Raw genomic sequence first — 19,740 nt, 5'->3', positions numbered from 1 at the left:
AGAGCCACCCACTTGATTTTGTATTCTGGTCTCTTAGAAGAAACTGCCTCCCAAAATTTTAAAGAAAGAAAAACTTATGTATATACAAAAACAAGGGTAAGCACGATAAAGGGATGGAATATGACTGTAAAGATGAAAATTAAAAAGAAACTCTAAAAAAGGAATTGATAAGATAAGTTGGTTGGAAAAAGAAAAAAAAAAGATGAGAGAATGTGCTTAGGCTGGAGAGTAGAACAAAGCCATGTGCCTGATTTAGGGTATATTTTGATCTATTAGAAGAAATTGTATCCCAAAATTTTTTAGGAAAAAAAAAAACTATATAAAAACAAGGTTAAATACAATGAAGGGATAAAATATGACTATAACAATAAAGGTTAAAAAAGTTTTTTTTTTTAAGAAAGGTATTGTTAAGATAAACTAGTTAGAAAATGTTAAAAGAGGAAAGAGGGAAAGTTAAAAAAATAGAATAAGAAAAAAGTTAAATTAAAAATAAATTTAACTTTGCAGGACTACAGGATCCTGGGGGAAAAGCCGTGAATTCTATGCGTTGCTTTCCCCTAGCTCTGGAGTACCACTGTTTTCCTTGATCAGTGAGGTTGGTCTTGGCTGGATGTTCTTGTTGATCTTCTGGGGTAGGGTCTGTTGCCATGATTCTCAAATGCCTTTGCCCGAGACGAAATTGTGCCACCCGTGCCAGGGGCCAGACTACGTAATCTGCTTGGGTTTGCTCTTGGGGAGCTTTTGTTCCCTGAACGCTTTCCCTATGGCTTTGCAGGATGGGAGTGAAAATGGCGGCCTTCCAGTCTCTGGCCAGAGGAACCAAGAGCTTGGGGCCCCACTCTGCAGTGCGCCCTCAGAGAAAAGCAGTCAATCCTTCCTGTCTCCCTGGTCTCCGGCCACACTCCAAGCTCACCCGGCCTGTGACCGAGTGTTTCTATCTCTGGCGCACGGCCCTGTTTGGAGTCTCCAAGCCCAGCAGTTTCTTGCCACACTGCTCTTCCCGGAGATGGAAGGTGTGTCTCCCCAGATCTGCCACTTGTGGGGTCCCTGCTCAAAGAGCAGTTGCCTGGCTGTGGCTTAGATCACCGTTTAAGGTAACCCCAAGCTGAGAGCTCATTTCTTGGCTCCATCTCTGTAGCCGGCTTCCTCACTCTGATACCTGGCAGCTCTGCCTCACTCAGACACCCCCGATCCTTCTGTGACACCGCAGGTCCTGAGACCACACTGTCCCCGCAAGGGCTCCACTCCTTGCTCAGCCTCTGGAGTAATGTCCCCCAGCGGAGCTGACTTCTAAAAGTTCGGATTTTGTGCTCTGCTGCCCTACTGCTTGCCAGGATCTGGCCCCTCCCCCCACAGTCTGTCTTCCTATGGCTTTGGATTCACTTCTCTGCATATCTTACCTTCCGGAAAGTAGTCGATTTTCTGTTCCTAGAGTTGCTGCTCTTCTCTTCTATCTCCTGTTGAGTTTGTAGGTATTCAGAATGGTTTTGATAACTACCTGAACTCCTGGGACCTGATGTCATTTCAATCTGCTACTCCTCCGCCATGTTGCTTCTTACCAAGTTGTGCCCTTTGGAAACACCTTTACTCCACCATGTCTGGTGGAGGTCTGTGGGTGCGTCCCTCAGCAGGTTGGGTCTAGTTATCAGGGAGTCATTGCAAGATGGGTCTCTCATCATGTGGTCTTCAGTACTGTTTGTCCAGCTCTGGACAGAGGTAACCATCCACATTCTAGGCCCTGGGATAGTTGGGCAAGTGTCAAGCTAGGTAAGGGAAGAGAAGGAAAAGACGGAAAACCGTAGGATGAAGGAGAGAGAGTGTGCGGGTATGCATCAGAGATACTGTGGGTTTGGTTCAAGACCCTCACAACAAAGCAAGTCAAATGAAGTTTTTGGTTTCTCAGCACATAAGGACGTTATGTTTCTACTATAATGTATTCTATGAAGTATACATTAGCGTTATGTCTTAAGAAACAATGTATATACCTAATTCCACAGTACTTTATTGCAAAAAATGCTAACCATCATGTGAGCTTTCAGCAACTTGTAATCACTGATCACTATAAAAAATACAGTAATAGTGAACAAGTTTGAAATATTATGAAAATTACCAAAATGGGACATAAAGACACAAAGTGAGCAGACACAGTTGGGAAAATGATGCCGAGAGACCTGCTTGCTGTAGGGTTGCCACAACCCTTCCATGTGTTAACAAACAAAAAACAAAAAACAAAACCCCACGAAAACAAAACCAAAAAACCACAAAAGACTCCCACCAAACCCCATTGTATCTCCGTAGCACAATAAGGGGAAGTGCAATAAAACGAGTTACGCTGGTAGAAGGGACGAGCAGAAGAGAACAGTGGGGGAGAGGGGAGGAGAGAAAGCTCTAGCGCTGCAGAGAAAAGCAACCCAGTGCTAACAGTTGCAGGAGGCCCACCAGCTACTTTTCTTGGCCTGGTTTGTTCCATCTCAGCACGAGGCCTCCCCACAGGGACTATGAGGTCATCTTTTTAGATGTTTCAGAAAGCCATTCCAAAAGTGCTCTCGTAGTCACTTCTACAGTAGAACAGTGATCAATACGAGGACATTCTTTCTCCTGATTCTCTTACGTCTGGGGCTATGGTTTAAGCCACCTTTTCGACATCCTCTCCGCCCGTGATAGAGCTGGAGAACACCTCGCCGCCATGTTCTTTCTGGGAGGGCCCTGTGTACTTAGCAGCTGTTTTCATAATCCGCCACAACCTCCACGTGGACGGGCAGTAGGACTTTTCCCCAGCCTGGCCGTATTATATCGCTTTTCTGCTCCATCTCTCCTGGTCCTTCCTGGCCATCCTCTCTGCTTTGCTCTTCATGCTTCAGCCACATCCAACGGATTCCAAGTCCTGCCCACTCCATGCCGCTTGTTGGCTCTGTGTCTTGGTTTAAGCTATTTTTTCTCTGGAATGCTCTTTCCCATTTCATCACGTAAAGGGCATTGTGCATCCTTTGGGATGCAGCGTGACTGTTACCTCCTTGAGGAAATGCTCCTGGATCCATTTCCCTGCACTGGTTTACTGCCCTTCCTCAGAACTCCTGCAGTGTCTGTGACAGAGCCCACAGCGTTCATATGACACTTCCAGAAAACTCGACATTCTGGATTCAGGCTCTGTTGATTCTCTTGGCCAGGGTGCAGGCTGCACAACCATACGGATTGGCCCTGTTATGGGCATGTAGTAGGCGTTCAGTAAGTGTTCACTGAATGAAGTATCTTTAGAATTTCCCAAAGCCAAATGGTGGCATCCAGAGTGGAACAGATCAGTCTGTGCAGGTAAAGATCTTATTAGGTTGGGTCTGACTACCAATGGGGCCGCCAGAAAGTTCTAGAATCACTCCTGTTTGTTCCTTGAGGGTAATACGTACTACTCTACAGTCAAGAACCTGCATATCCCTGACTTTCTGCTGTATATGCCCTCAAGCCTAACCTTCACCATCATCTCTATCCACACAATTTGCTTTTCCTACTACCATGGAGAAGGTTCTCTTTGCTTCTTTCTGCCCTTGTTTCCAAATTATCAAAGCCTCTTTGTTCTCTGGTTGTTTCTTCCATGGTGGTGTGAACACCAGGAACTGTCAGCCACTCTGCCCCTCAGTCTGGGCCACTTGTTAATCGTTAGGCTTCAGATGAAGTGCTGAGTCTTTCAGGATGCTGTATGTCATCAGCGTTTTCTTTTTGTTTTATTTTTTTGATTTTTTTGTCTTTTTTTTTTTAGTTGATCCTCGGACCAGCATTGTATTACCCTAGAGGGCAGGGGTACAACCGCTTGGGGCTGGCTGGCCATTACCTGTGTACTTGGCCTGTTTTGCTGATTATCCCCAGGATGCTTGGGCCCTGTGGCCAGCACTGGGGGCCTCTGGGCAATGTCCAAGCACAAGAGTCCTGGTTCTTGGGGAGCAAGGCTTGAACTGCACACAGAGACCATTTACTTCCCATCCAAACCACTTGTACAGTCTGCTTGCCCTTTTTTCCCCCCTCTGCTCACTCTGGTATTACCCTGGCTTTTAGCCAGCTTGATAAATAGAGGAAGTTGGATGCATTTTCAGCCTCCCTGATGTCATGGTTTGGGGCAGTCTGCAACTGGGGGAGGTTTCAGTTAATCCTAGTAATTGGTGAATTTGCTGTTCTGCTCTGAGCAATTTCTCTGTTCTGTGCCATGTCTTACATAAGTCGATACAGTTCCTTTTGCGACTTGCCCTTTCCTTTCAATGATGTAAGAAGCCGGAGCGTTGGAGTCACTAACATTTTGTTCCTGGAGGCCGGCGCTCTTTGGGTCCTGATTCCTGTTTAATTTCTGTGGGAGATAAAGGATGGTGCGTGTGTGGTGACAGTGCCCAGGAGGGACCCCAGGGGCTGGAGCTCTTTCATTAAGTGTAGGCCTCTCTGTCCATCAGGCATTGCACATCATTGCTTTTGACATTCTTTTCCACAACTTGCTCAAGGGAGTTCCTGCTCCCCTGCTGGAAAGCTGGTTTCTTGGCTCTGTGACCAGAAGGCTTTGTGCTTTCGCTGGGGCCTTTCTAATTGGATTAGGGCAGGGCCAGGGGAGATGGCCTCCCGCTGAGCCAGGACCAGCTTTACCTCCTAGTTAGTTTCTTTCTGACCTCAACTTGGGAGCTCTTTTTGGAGAACCTGGATGGCTTGGCCCTCTTTCTGACTTCTGCTTTTCTTTGCTAGAACAAATATATTTAATTGCATAAGTAAATACACAGATCTGTGTCTTGTGTTCTCTTGGGCTTCATATCCAACCCCCTCAAACCTCCAACCACTGCCCCCCTCCCCTCGCTTTTTGTGCAGACTTGTGGATTTCCTTCCAGGCTTTTTTGTGTGCATTCTTACTTGTCACTAAATATACCGGCATGCATGTGTATAGCATTGCTTGTTTCTTAACAGATCTTACTATATGTATTACTAAGAAACTTGATTTTTTCTTTTGCCTTACGTGTATTCACACAATTTCTATGTCAGTACATGTAGATCAACTTCATTTTCTTAAGCATTACATAATGGTCCATAATATGGATGGACCATCATTTATTTAACTATTCATCTACTGATGGAGACTTGGGCTTTTTTCCCCAGTCATACAAAGCTGCAATGATAGCTTTTTCGGTGTGTATTTCTCTGGGGACAACTTCTGGCATAATTTCTGGATCAAAAGGTATGCACACCTGATATTTCAAAACCTAAACTATTCTCTAAAGGTTGAGGTTTCCGTTCTTTTTTCTTTTCTTTCTTTCTTCTTCTTCTTCTTTTTTAAGATTTTATTTATTTATTTGACAGAGCAAGTTGTGAGAGCACAAGCAGAGGGAGCGGGAGAGGGAGAGGGAGAAACAGACTCCTCACTGAGCAGGAAGCCTGATGTGGGTCTTGATCCCAGAACCCTGGAATCATGACCTGAGCTGAAGGCAGATGTTTAACCAACTGACCCCCTGGGTACCCCAAAGCTGATGTTTCCACCAACAGTGTATGTGAGTGTTCATTTCCCCACGTGCTCTACAGCTTTGGATATTAGTAGCCTTTTACATTTCTTTATCCAGTGGGCAAAACACATTTTATTGTGATTTGACTTCTTTTTCTACCTGAAAGTACTCCAAAGGAGCAAAGAGAGCCTCGTGTTGTTTATTTTTTTAATTTTTATTTTTAAAAAAATATTTTATTTATTTGACAGACAGAAATCACAACTAGGCAGAGAGGCAGGCAGAGAGAGAGGAGGAAGCAGGCTCCCTGCAGAGCAGAGAGTTCGATGTGGGGCTCGATCCCAGGACCCTGGGACCATGACCTGAGCTGAAGGCAGAGGCTTAACCCACCAAGCCACCCAGGCGCCCCGCCTCGTGTTGTTTATTAATAAACTTGGTGACCAGGAACCATGAAGTGTGCATCATTGTGGCTGTCAGGTTTTGAAAAAGTAATGTGTTTGAGGTGTGAAATTTCATCAAAAATCCCTAGGTAGAAAATCTTTGTTTGCACAAATATGAACTGAAATTATTTCCATACTCAAGTCACAATCAATTTGTATCTTTGATTATTTGGATGTTTTTCAGTTGTTAATCCTACATTCATTCCACATTGAGCTCTGGGCCATGTGTTTGTAATTTGTTCATCCTAGGACAGGCAGCTTGGTTGGCCTTCATTATTGTCTTCTTTAAACATTGGTTAATGAAGTTTTTCTGACATATCAGACTTTATTAGGAACTTTTAAAAGAGATTTTATGTTTAAGTACTTTCTACACCCAGTGTGGGGATTAAGCTCACAACCCCAAGATGAAGAGTCACATGCTTCAACTGAGCCACTCAGATGCCCCAAGAACTTTTTTTTTTTTTTTTTTTTTTTTGGTAAAGAACATATCAGGGTATCTGGGTGGCTCAGTGGGTTGAGTGTCTGCCTTCCTCTCAGGTCATGGTCCCACGGTCCTGGGATGGAGCCCTATGTCCCAGCTCCCTGCTCAGCAGGGAGTCAGCTCCTGCCTCTCCCTCTGCCTCCCTTCTCATGTTCTGTCTCGTGCTCTCTCTGAAATAAATAATCTTAAAAAAAAAAAAAAAAGACCTGTCATGATCAATGGAAACTCATCCTGATTTATTTCTCTTTGTATTCATATCTTAGATGCCTCCTTGAGAATTGACCTTCTGTGTATTGACTGAAGCCAGAAGTAGGTCATTTGGTTCCAAAATCACCTATGGACTGTTTTCTTTTGCAAGTCTTGATTTGAAAATCGTTATGCCTGTATTTCACATTAGGGGATACCATTGTGTGACGGGACTGTCCTCTTGTAGTTAATAGCTATGCCAGTGTTTTGGTTTTGAAGTAAAGCACAGTGGAATATTCTGAAAGATCCAAGTCGGGTTGTCAACAATGTGCTCCTCCTCCGGTGGGCGTGGTCTTCCCTTTCACTGGTATGCATCCGTCCTGCCCCTCACTCTTGTCATTCGGGTACCCCCACCATCCCCTTGCAACTCTGAGCCAAACTTAACACTCATTAGAGTTATTCATTTGTCCCCTCTGTGGAGAAAGAATTCTACCTCTGGTTTTAGGGGCATAAGAGACATAAATGACCTGATTGTTGCTATCAAGGAGTTTAGGTTCTAGGGAAGTTAAGTCCCAAAACCATGTAGAAGTGTCTAACAAAGCATGGTCTCTCAAATGGTCTACCTCGTCCCCAGATCCGATCATTGCACTGTCCAGTGCCGCTGCCGAGCTGTGAATGCGCCCTGAGACTGAGCAGTGGTACACGCTCCTAAAACACGAACACCGTCAGCCCCGACACCAGCCTCGGGCTGGACTTCCGGTTTAAAATGAGTTCCTGAGGAGCAGAGTTTGCTTCCTCCATTTCTTTTCTTATCTCTGCTTCCACATTCAAGTCCTCGTATCTAGCAGGGGGGGTCTGCGGGCCACAGTCAACAGGCTGACAGTAGCTTGAAGCATTATGGTACCAAGAAGGGCCACTTTCCATTAATCTAATTTTCTTTTTCTCATTTTCAGATTTGTATAGAGTCTCTCCATCTTCTCTTTTGAATTTCCTGCTGCAGGTGAGTGAGGCTTTTTTTTTACATTATAATGTAGCAATAACATGTTTGGTTGTCCCCGTTCCCCCCGCCCCCCATGACGTCTCTTCCTTTCAGATCCCTATCCCCTTAACCACTGTATTTCTGGTTTTGTGTTATGTTGAACTCCTCACCACTATTGGGGCCTTCTTTCTTCTTTAGACATTTTCTTTTCCTTGGCGATTCTATCGTGGACCCATTTCTTCTTGCTAATCCAGTTGTTTAAGAACTTTCAGAAATGGTTACAGATTTTGAAGTGTAGTAAAATCTGGGGAGGGAAAGTGATCGTTTCCAGAGAACTCTTTGGGATTTGGTTTCATTCTTCCTCTTTCCTTCTTTCTCCCTCGACTGGATTCCCTATCTCCAACAGCTTTTCTCATGCTTCGAAAAGGACTATTTAACACACACACACACACACACACACACTCTCTCTCTCTCTCTTTTTTTTTTTTAAACATATTTGGGTTCTTTTTTTTAAAAGATTTTATTTATTCATTTGAGAGAGAGAGCACAAGCAGCGGGAGTGGCAGACAGGGGAAGAGGGAAAAGCAGGCTCCCTGCTGAGCAGGGGGCCCAATGTGGGGCTCAATCCCAGGACCCTGGGATCATGACCTGAGCCAAAGGATTGACTGAGCCACCCAGGTGCCCCTGAACGGTCTCTTTTTTACCTAAAGTGCTGTGCCTGTGCAGCTTCCAAAGGCTGCTCCCAACCAGATTTCTGTTCCCAACTCTTCTTCTACACAGAAATTTTTAAACCACTACTAACTTACACTTCTTTCCTTTGAGACTCATATATATTGGCTATTTCTGGACTTCACTGGTATAAACAGTAGAAATCTTGGAACCAATGCAAGTAGTTATTGCAATTAATAAAAATTATAAGAATCCTATCATAATTTAAATGATAAATAAAAACATAGTTATTATGTTAAATGTCGATACGTTATTATTGTAGGTAAGGTTAAAATATCAGAGCAGTGTCACGCAGCTAGTAAATGGCCAAGCTGGGACTTGAAGCAAGAGTTGATATGGTGTGGGCGCCTGGGTGGCTCAGTGGGTTAAAGCCTCTGCCTTCGGCTCAGGTCATGATCTCAGGGTCCTGGGATCGAGCCCCGCATCAGGCTCTCTGCTCAGTGGGGAGCCTGCTTCCCCCCTCTCTCTGCCTGCTGCTCTGCCTACTTGTGATCTCTGTCTGTCAAATAGATAGATAAAATCTTAAAAAAAAAGAGTTGACATGGTGCAGTGACAAAAGCAAGGAAGGGCACAGAATATTGGCGGGCAGTTTGCTTTTCTTTATACCTCACTTTTAATCAAATATGATCTTCTAATTTCACAAACCATGTACTTCTGCCCCATCCCTGTCCCCATCCCCCAGTGTAGATCAACACCTTGAGGATGCTTTGAAGGAGTTTCCTATTTTTCTCCTCTACATATTGATGGAATTATCCTGCAGCAACAGATTCCAGACCAAATCAATTTTAAATCTTTTTTTGAGTGCCTGCTGTGGGTGGAGTTGCATGCTGCTGGGCTTGGGGTGAGGCGGAGACCAAGTCCATAGAGGCGAGGGTACTGTGTTCCTGTGCCTTGGTTTTGTTTTTAAGCTGAGTTGAGTCTCATGGACCATGAAGTTAAAAAGTTAAAAAAAAGTCACTATTTATTTGGCTACACCAATGACCAATGAATCTAAAGACATAGTGGCTGTTAAGTTCTCCAGGGCAGGAAAGATACCTGTCTTGTTTGTTGTATCCTAAGTCCCAAGCATAGTACCTTGCGTGTAACAGAACCTCAACACAGTTTCATCAACTAGGTGAATGAATGTGGGAAATAATTCTCAAATCTGTTTACATTTAGCACCAGAGTATACTGTAAACTTGTCTTATAATTCTGCTTGTTAAGAACACCTAACACTTGTAGACTATACTAAGACTTACATTATAGTACTTCCTTTCATTTCTGCAGAACCCTATGAGGTAGATGCTGTCGTGACCTCCAAGTTTTAGATGATCCAGAGAGCGTAAGGAACAGATGAAGGTTACACTGTAAATGGTAGAGCCTGGGTTCAAAGGCAGGCAGATGGCTCTACCAGGCATGTTCTTACCCAACATATTTACTGTGTACTGGGAAAGGAGCCTGAAGAATGAGGGGAGAGACGAAGCGGGCTTTCGCTTGGCCTTGAGTATTCACACACTGGGGAATTAAGAGGCTGGTGAATTGCAGGTAGGACAGGAGAGGAGTTTGGACATGAGTGACGGAGTTGGAAAATATCAGACCTTCCACAGAGTTTCGTGAGTATTTGTTTACTTTAAGTGCACGATTTATTTCTAATCTTGCACATCTGATATTGATTCTCTTGTTTTATTGAATAAAGCTTTCCCCACCCCTGCATTAGAAAGCACTTAATGCTTATTAAGAAAATCATTTTGCCTTGCAAAGACCAAACAAATCAGGTCCTTCCATTTGCTTCCAGAGACACGAAAGCTTCGTATTACCATCATGCTGGATGGTTCCCCGTTGACCTGACCTTGTGCTATGACAGATGATACACAAAGCTGCCATTTTGGAGTTCATAGGCAGCACTTACCACTTAACCCAGTTTGTGTTGTCGTTAGGACATGGGCTTTTGGGGGCATATGAGATGTCATTGTCTTACTACAGCACTACTGGCTTTAGTTCTTGGTGACTTCATCTTCAAAAAATTTTGTTGCTGAGGTTCGGAATGGTTCTTTTTGTCCTATATTTATTCACATTACCCCCGTTTACAAGATTTGAAATTGCTGCTAGACATTTCTGTGGGCATTCCAGAGACTTCTGTAAATAGTTTCATTTGATTTATAAAATGGGTAAAATGTGAGGATTTTACTTGTCAGGTTTTGGCACCATGGTTATCCTAGCTGGTAAAAATGACTTAGGCTGTGCTGTCTTTCTCTATTCTTGGAGTTTTTGTGAGATTGGAATTCCCGTTTTTTAAATATTTGATGGAATCACCAGTGAAAACATCTGGGACTGGACTTTCCTTTGTCTTTGGGAAAATTTTTGAGACTTTTAATGATTATACGTCTATTCCTGTTCAGGATTTCTTCTTGATTCCTTTTTGGTTAAGTTTTATGTTTTGCATAGGGATTTGCCGATTTCTACCTAGATTTTCAAAATTATTGAATAAAGTTATCCCTAAGATCCTTTTATCTTGTATGCTTATAGCATTTCAGTTATGTTGCTTTTTAAATTCTTTCCATTGGTTAATTGCTGGGACTCTCTCTCTTTTCCTCCCCTCCTCTTAGTTTTGCCATAATTGTCTCTCCAAAGAACACCCTTGACTATGTTAATAACTTTTATTTTATGTCTTTTTTCTATATCACTATTTTATGCTTTTGTCTTTATTATTTCCTTTTTATTTTTGTAAAGATTTTATTTATTTATCTTGAGAGAGAGAGTGAGTAGGGGTGGGGTTGGGTGAGTAGGGTGGGGTTGGGTGAGTAAGGGCCGGTTGGGTGAGTAGGGGCGGAGACAGAGGGAGAGAATCTCAAGCACACTCCCTGCTGAGTGTGGAGCCCCACAGGGGGCTCCATCCACCGTATGACCCTGAGATAATGACCGGAGCTAAAATCAAGAGTCCATTGCTTACCCAGGCACTCCTAATAGATTTTATTTTTAACTAATCTCTATACCCAATGTGGGGCTCAAACCCACAACTCCAAGATCAAGAGTTATATGCTGTCCTGACTGAGCCAGCCAGGCACTCCTCTAATGTGTGCATTTAACACGTAAATTTCACTCTAAAGATATTTAGTTCTATCCTACATGCTTTGAAATATAGTCTTTTTATTACTGATCAAGGCAAACATTTTTAAATATATGTTATGACTTCTTCTAAATATAAATTGTTAAGTAACAATTTACCTTTTTATTATGGTTAAATTATCTTGTGGTCAGAGAACATGCTCCTTTTCCCTTCTCTAATTCTGTAAAACATTTTTGAGACTTGTTGTATGAATTGGTTTTAATAAGCACTCCCAAGTGGAATGGAGGGTTTATGCCTGATTTCTAGGTCAGATTGGTTAAAAGTGTCATTTAAATATTCTATATCCTTAGTGACTTTCTTATTTGAATTTTACCAGTTGATGATAGAGATATTAATTTGTCATCTTCCTGTTGAACTTAACCTTTTATGAATGAACCATTTTATTTACAGGTAATGATTTTTGCTTTAAAGTATAATTTGTCTGATATTAGTATAAACATATTTTCTTTTGATTAGTACTGACATTGCATATCTTTCCCATCCTTTTTTAAAAGTTTTTAAAAGTTAATTATTTTAATTAACATGTAATGTATTATTTGCCCCAGGGGTACAGGTCTGTGAATCATCAGGCTTACACATTTCACAGAACTCACCATAGCACATACCCTCCCCAATGTCCATCACCCAGCCACTCTCTCTATGCCCCCCTTCCCCCAGCAACCCTCAGTTTGTTTTGTGAGATTAAGAGTCTCTTATGGTTTATCTCCCTCCTGATCCCATCTTGTTTCATTTTTTCCCTCCCTACCCACCAAACCCCCCACCCTGCCTCTCAAATTCCTCATATCAGGTAGATCATATGATAATTGTCTTTCTCTGATTGACTTATTTCGTTCAGCGTAATACCCTCTAGTTCTATCCATATTGTTGCAAATGGCAAGATATCATTTCTTTTGATGGCTGCATAGTATTCCATTGTATATATATACCCCATCTTCTTTATCCATTCATCTGTTGGTGGACATCTAGGTTCTTTCCATGGTTTGGCTATTGTGGACATTGCTGCTATAAACATTTGGGTGCACATGCCCCTTTGGATCACTACATTTATATCTTTAGGATAAATACCCAGTTGTGCGATTGCTGTGTCGTAGGTACCTCTATTTTCAACTTTTTGGGGAACCAAGAGCAAAAGCTTTTGCACAGCAAAGGAAAGAGTCAACAAAACCAAAACACAACTGACAGAATGGGAGAAGATATTTGCAAATAACATATCAGATAAAGGACTAGTATACAAAATCTATAAAGAACTTACCAAACTCAACACCCAAAGAACAAATAATCCAATCAAGAAATGGGCAGAAGACATGAACAGACATTTCGGCAAAGAAGACATCCAGGTGGCCAACAGGCACATGAAAAAGTGCTCAACATCACTTGGCATCAGGGAAATACAAATCAAAACCACAGTGAGATACCACCTCACACTAGTCAGAATGGCTAAACTTAACAAGTCAGGAAACGACAGATGTTGGTGAGGATGCAGAGAAAGGGAAAACCTCCTACACTGTTGGTGGGAATGCAAGCTGGTGCAGCCACTCTTTCCCATCCTTTTACTTTCAAACTTATTGTATCATTATGTTCTAGGTATGTCTTTATAAATAGCATATTTGGATTTTGCTTTTTTTTTTTCAGTCTGATGATCGTTGCCTTTTCGTTGAATCATTTAGTCCGTTTATATTTAATGAATCATTTATTCATGTGTGTTTACATTTACCACCTTCTATTCTTCCTAATCATTTTTGTTTCTTTTTCTCCCTTTTGGAGCCTTCTTTCAAATTGACTGAATATTCTAAACACCACCCCCCCCCAAACTTATTAGGAAGTTATATATCCCACTTCTATTTTTTAGTAGCTGCTATAAAAATCACAATGTCTACCCAACTTTTCAATGTCTATAGATAATCCATACCTTTAGACTCCTCTAATATAAGGACTTTGGAAGACTTTAATTTCTTAATTTCATTTCCTAATTGAGACATATATATCTCCTATATTATATAATGTATATGTAAATAATATAGTTGTCATTTTTGTTATGTTTCACTTATCCCTGCAAGATATTATTATTAATGTTTTATGCAATGAACATTCATTTGTTATGCTAAGTAAAATAATTCAATCAGAGCAAGACAATTATATGATCTCACTCATGTGGAATTTAAGAAACAAAACAGGATCATAAGGGGAAGAGAGGAAAAAATAAAACAAGATGAAATCAGAGAGGGAGAGAAACCATGAGAGTCTCTTTTTTTTTTTTAAATTTTTTTTTCAAAGATTTTATTTATTTGACAGAGAGTGATCACAAGTAGGCAGAGAGGCAGGCAGAGAGAGAGAGAGGAAGGAAGGAGGCTCCCTGCTGAGCAGAGAGCCCAATGTGGGGATCGATCCCAGGACCCTGGGATCATGACCTGAGCCAAAGGCAGAGGCTTTAAGCCACTGAGCCACCCAGGTGCCCCCATGAGAGACTCTTTTTTTTTTTTTTGACAGAGAGAAATCACAACTAGGTAGAGAAGCAGGCAGAGAGAGAGGAGGAAACAGGCTCCCTGGTGAGCAGAGAGCCCGATACGGGGCTCGATCCCAGGACCCTGGGATCATGACCTGAGCTGAAGGCAGAGGCTTTAACCCACTGAGCCACCCAGGCGCCCCCCCATGAGAGACTCTTAATAGGAAACAAACTGAGGGTTTCTAGAGGGGAGGGACCTTGGTGGGTCTTTGGGATGGGCTAACTGGGTGATGGGCATTAGGATGGCATGTGATGTAATGAGCCCTGGGTGTTATATGCAACTGATGAGTAACTGAACTCTATATCTGAAACTAATGATACACTATATATTAATAGAATTTAAATAAAATGAGATAATTAGAAAAAGTATTAGTTTGAATTTACCAGTATAGAGGGCCACCCTTAGCTCTGGCAGCTGGGGCCTTTGGCCTGCGTCTCATGCTTTAGAGGTCCCCTCTCTGGCCTTTCTCTAGTCATACCCTTCTCTAAGGGTGAGAAGTTTGTGACACAAAGAAATGATGCCCACCTGGAACCTGCCTCACTCTGCCCCCAACCCTTACTTCTAGATCTTGCTATGGGACACTGGGACCCTGTAATTCCCTACTCAGGCATCGTGTGCCTATTTCCAGGACCTGAGCAGGCCTCTTCCCCACAGGCAGGTCATGCTGCAGGTGTCCTTACCTTTAGACCTAAAGGATGACCAAGAGGTAGCTGCTTGCAGGGAGAGAGGGTGGTTTGGATGTACAGGCTGGGCTGTCCACATACTTGTGCACAAAACCTCTTGTATTTTGAGATGGAGTCTTAGTGGAAGAATAAGGGCAAATTGTACCTCCTTTTATTTATTTATTTATTTTAAAGATTTTATTTATTTATTTGAGAGAGAATGAGTGAGAGAGAGCATGAGAGAGGAGAAGGTCAGAGGGAGAAGCAGACTCCCCAAGGAGCTGGGAGCCCGATGCTGGACTCAATCCTGGAAGTCTGGGATCATGACCTGAGTCGAAGGCAGCTGCTCAACCAACTGAGCCACCCAGGCGCCCCTAATTATTTATTTTTTATTTAAAACATTTTTGGGTACCCCTGGGCCTCCTTTTAAAGTCTTAACCTGTATATCACAAATGTTAAGGATAGGGCTGGTCATAGGCTAAACACTTTCTTTGTTCTTCATTCCCTTTTTTTTTAAAAAATTTTATTTATTTATCAGATAGAGATCACAAGTAGGCAGAGAGGCAGGCAGAGAGAGAGGGGGAAGCAGGATCCCTGCTGAGCAGAGAGCCCGATGCGGGGTTCGATCCCAGGACCCTGGGATCATGACCTGAGTCAAAGGCAGAGGCTTTAACCCACTGAGCCTCCCAGGCGCCCCTGTTCTTCATTCCTTGTTGCATCTCAGAGCTTACATCTTTTGCCCGAGTACATCTTTCAGGATTTGCTTAGGGAGGATTTGCAGTTAGTGAATAATATCACCGTTTTTGTGTGGCTTCTGGCTTCCACTGTTGCTTCTGAGAAGATGCTTTCAGTCTATCATGTGCTCCTTTGAAGGTTAACTGTCTTGTTCTCTCTGGCTACTTGTAAGGTTTTCTCTTCGTCTTTGGTTTTCTTCAGTTTCACTATTTTGTGTCTAGGTGTAGATTTCCTCTTATTAATTGTAGGGAGTCTTTAGGTTTCTTAAATCTGTGGATAGATGGTTTTTACCAGTTTGGGGTCATTCAGTCATTCCATTTCAAACCTGACTCTTTCCTCCTTTTTGAATTAAAAGAAAAAAAAATTATTTGTCATAGAGGGAGAGCAGAAGTAGGAGGAGTAGCAGGCAGAGGGAGAAGCAGGCTCCTTGCTGAGCAGGGAGCCCAGTGCAGAACTCGATTCCAGGACTCTGGAATCATGACCTGAGCCAAAGGCAGACACTTAACCAACTGAGCCACCTGGGCATCCCTCCTTTTTGATATTCTTTTTAAAAAAGATTTATTTATTTATTTATTTATTTGATAGACAGAGATCACAAGTAGGCAGAGAGGCAGGCAGAGAGAGAGAGAGGGGGAAGCAGGCTCCCCACTGAGCAGAGAGCCCAATGTGGGGCTCAATCCCGGGACCCTGAGATCATGACCTGAGCTGAAGGCAGAGGCTTTCACCCACTGAGCCACCCAGGCTCCCCCTCCTTTTTGAATTTTAAGTGTATGTTAGACCTTGTATATTTTTTTCTCCATGTCTCTGAACTTTTCTTTTGTATTTCATATCTGGAGCTTAGGTTTTCTTCATTAAGTCCATAACCTCAGGCATAAGTGGTTCCTTTGTTTATATTACCTCCCTGAGTTCCTGCTTTCACTTTACCTTTGGCCTGGTGATTCTTTTCTATCTTGTCAGCTCTTTGATATATGTAAGAAAATGCTCTGAATATTTCATTTGTAAGTTTTGATTGTCTTCAGCAGAAGGTTTGTTCTGAGTAACTGAACCCAACATATTCTTGGGGCACTGAAGAAACTTTTTTTTCTGAGGTGTTTCTTTGCTTTATCAGGGTTTTTCAGTAGAGTTCAAATAAAATTTAATTATGCAAAAAATTTAATTATGCTTTTACTAACAGTTTCTGGATTCCTTTTTTAGAATAGTCAAACACATGACCAGAGATTCTAGGGGGAAAAAAAAAGCAACCTTGGGATTCTCTGACTTCTTTGACAGTTGAATGATCTAAGTCAATAAACTTCCCCTTGTGCAAGTCTGGTTAACCAACACTTAGACTCAATGTAAATGTCTCAAAATCATAAAGTTTTCTATGAGACTTAGGGAACAATTACCATACCTCTTGTTACTTTGGTCAAAAATACTGATCATTGCATATATTCCAGCCGCCCTGGTATAATCAAATTATGCCAGTTAATCAGAGGTAATAGAGAATAACCTTTACCCAGACCTGCCCTAAAGTGATACCACACTATTATCCCCCCTTTTAAATTATTCTTTAATTATTCTATATTTAGATAATGATAAGTTTATTGTGTATTGCCATTCAAGTTTGCACTGATGACCTATGTGTCTTTAAAAATATGATAAGTGATAGTATATTTAAAGAAATTGAAGAGATCTAGAACAACTTCTTGGAGGGTTACAAGCAAGGCCATGGACTACAGTCGTGTTGCTTGTGTACCGTACAACCCCAGAGGTTGCCAGGTACATCAGAGTTCGCAACCGTAAAAGGGGGCCCAGAGCCATGATGAACCTTGGGAAAATCTTCTGTGAGTGGTTGTGTAGCGCCAAGGGCTAGGCTTTACTGTTTAAATGCTTGCAGATGGTTTTCTTTGTAATTGATGTGATCTTACCAGCCATCCTCAGCACCTTGGAAATTTGCTAAGAACCAGTGTCTGTTTAAGTCCTCTTTCTTGATAACCTGGTGAGCATTGAGCTAACCCAAGTTACCCTGGAAGGTGAGGAAAATTTCCAGCTCAGAAAGATAGAAATGACTTTCATGGATAATGAATAAGGGTTTCAACAAAATCCACTGATCGCCTTCTTTGATCAGTGATGGTAGGACTTTAAGGCTTAGCAGGATGTCCTCTAGCTTATACAGAAGCAGTGGGAGCTGCATTGTTTTAAATACTATAAACTTCTCCTCTTAGGAAATATATATTCAGTCTTTTTTTTTTTTAAACGATTTTATTTATGTATTTGAGAGAGCCAGTGAGAGAGCATGAGAGGGGAGAAGGTCAGAGGGAGAAGCAGACACCCCATGGAACTGGGAGCCCGATGCAGACTCGATCCCGGAACTCCGGGATCATGACCTGAGCCCAAGGCAGTCGCCCAACCAACTGAGCCACCCAGGCGCCCCTCAGTCTTAAGGAAAGATACTTCAGGCTTGATAACCTAAAGCTCAGTGGCGCCTGGTTTGTAAGTCTTTCTTGATCCATACTCTCTTTCCAAGATGATTGCTTGCATCGCCCTTCATTCTGGCCTTTCCTGCTCTCATTTGGGAGTTGAGTACAAGCTCTCTTCAGTGAAAAGGCATGGTTTATTTTGATCAGAGGCCCAAGTTACAGCACTTAATAACCAGTCACTGTATACTATGACTAATTTAACTTTGACCATATCTTATATATTACTCAGGAAGTCTTGCCCTAGGAGTTAGCAAAGCTTAAGAATGAGTGCAGAAATTTTAATATTATATAATAGCATTTTGAATTTGTTGATTTATTTCACCTGATGGACTTAGACGTTTACTCCTAAGGAGCCACATATTCAGGATGCCAGCACTGTGGCCTGATAGAAAGAGTAGGAGTCCCACCAAACAGCCAAATGACCTTGACCCATCTCTTGGAGCATGTTGGACCTCTTCCTTCATGTGTAGAATGAGGGTTTGAAGAATGAGGGTTTGAAGCTAGGTGAATCCTGAGTTCCTTTTCAAAGCTAAACTGCTCTGATACTCTTTCCAGATCTAAAATTAGGTACTTGTACAGTCAGTCTTCTAAATCAGTTATGCAAATTCCAGGAAGAGTTGAGTCAAGGCATTTGTATAGGCGACAGGGTGTTTTTTGTTTGTTTTGTTTTTGTTTTTGTTTGTAGAGGTCTGGTTCACTAGATATAGATTTAACAAAAAAAATAACAGTGCTTTTGGAGGGGGAACTGAGTTCAGAAATAAAAAAATAGATTGAGTTTTAAACTTTAAAATGAAACTCCTTGTGGCATACACTCACATGTACAATAAGATGAGTTTCAGGAACCAAACACACCTGTGGAACTGGCACACAGAATGTTACCTGTAGCTCAGAAACCCCTTCGTGTCCCCTTCTAATTATTATTATTTTTTAAAGATTTTATTTATTTATTTGACAGACAGATCAGAAGTAGGCAGAGGCAGGTAGAGAGGGGAGGGGGAGAAGCAGGCTCTCTGCTGAGCAGAGAGCCCGACGCGGGACTCGATCCCAGGACCCTGGGACCATGACCTGAGCCGAAGGCAGTGGCTCAACCAACTGAGCCACCCAGGCATCCATTATTATTATTTTTAAAGAGTTTTATTTGATCCCAGGACCCTGAGATCATGACCCGAGCCGAAGGCAGAGGCCTAACCCACTGAGCCACCCAGGCGCCCCCCCTTCTAATTATTACACCTGCACCCCCTTCCAAGGATAACCACTCTCCCTAGTCTTCGCTCCATCGATTGGTTTTGTCTGCTTTTATACCTCATATGAATGGAATTCTGTGCACTATGCTTTCTTTCATGTCTGGCTGCTTTGTCTGACTCTGTGTCTCGGAGATTCATCAGTATTGTGGTATGTAGCTGTAGCAGACGCTTACATTTTCCTCCAGAGACATTGTTACATCTTTGCATTCTGGTTCAAGTGACTCATTTGGGAGGGTCAATAATCTGCCATTATGAACAGAGAAGAAAAGTGCTGAAGAGGAGAGCCAAACCAGAGGCATGTGATAACTTATTAACATAGTGTATTAATATATAATACAGTTTATTGATTGAGACAAAAGATGCCCTCTCTGAAAGGAGAAGGACTTACCTCCTGCCTAAGACATTATCACGCCACGTCCGAGGAAAGAATTCCCAGGTGATGATACTGGTGATGGCTTTAAGTTATAGGATCCTTAACGATTGCCAGTTTTTCCTTGAGGCTGAGAAATTGTGTTTTATCCCCATCTTCCCGTGCCCTTGTCCCCATAGTCCCTGCTCTGCTCTACCTGGCACGTGCTGGGTGCAAAAGACTGTCTGTCCACCGAAGGAGGGAAGAGTACAGCTAGCGTTCACAGTGGCTTCACAGGGCTTCCTCACCTCAGCAACACTCTCTGGTTGGTGCTGTCGTCACAGTTTGCTAGATGCGGAATCCTGGCCATTGGAAAGAACTTGTCCCAGGTCACTCAGACATTGCACGGC

The 19,740-nt window shown here is 42.4% G+C and overlaps 1 protein-coding gene across 3 annotated transcripts in view; it reads left to right on the top strand.

Annotated features, from left to right (window-relative positions):
* ADGRG2 (adhesion G protein-coupled receptor G2) overlaps positions 1-19,740 on the top strand; it is a 137,592-nt gene that overhangs the window by 41,392 nt on the left and 76,460 nt on the right. For 2 of the 3 annotated variants that reach the window (XM_045996496.1, XM_045996494.1), the window contains exon 2: positions 7,517-7,563. The gene's annotated coding sequence lies outside the window, so the exon portion shown is untranslated. Of the gene's footprint in view, positions 1-7,516; positions 7,564-9,847; positions 9,864-19,740 lie in introns of those variants that run through there. The other variant, XM_045996495.1, reaches the window with a different exon arrangement.

The sequence above is a fragment of the Meles meles genome, chromosome X (genome assembly GCF_922984935.1).
Source record: "Meles meles chromosome X, mMelMel3.1 paternal haplotype, whole genome shotgun sequence".
Lineage (NCBI taxonomy): Eukaryota > Metazoa > Chordata > Mammalia > Carnivora > Mustelidae > Meles > Meles meles.
The sequence above is the reverse complement of the archived record's forward strand: the minus strand, read 5'-3'. Positions and strand labels throughout refer to the sequence as shown.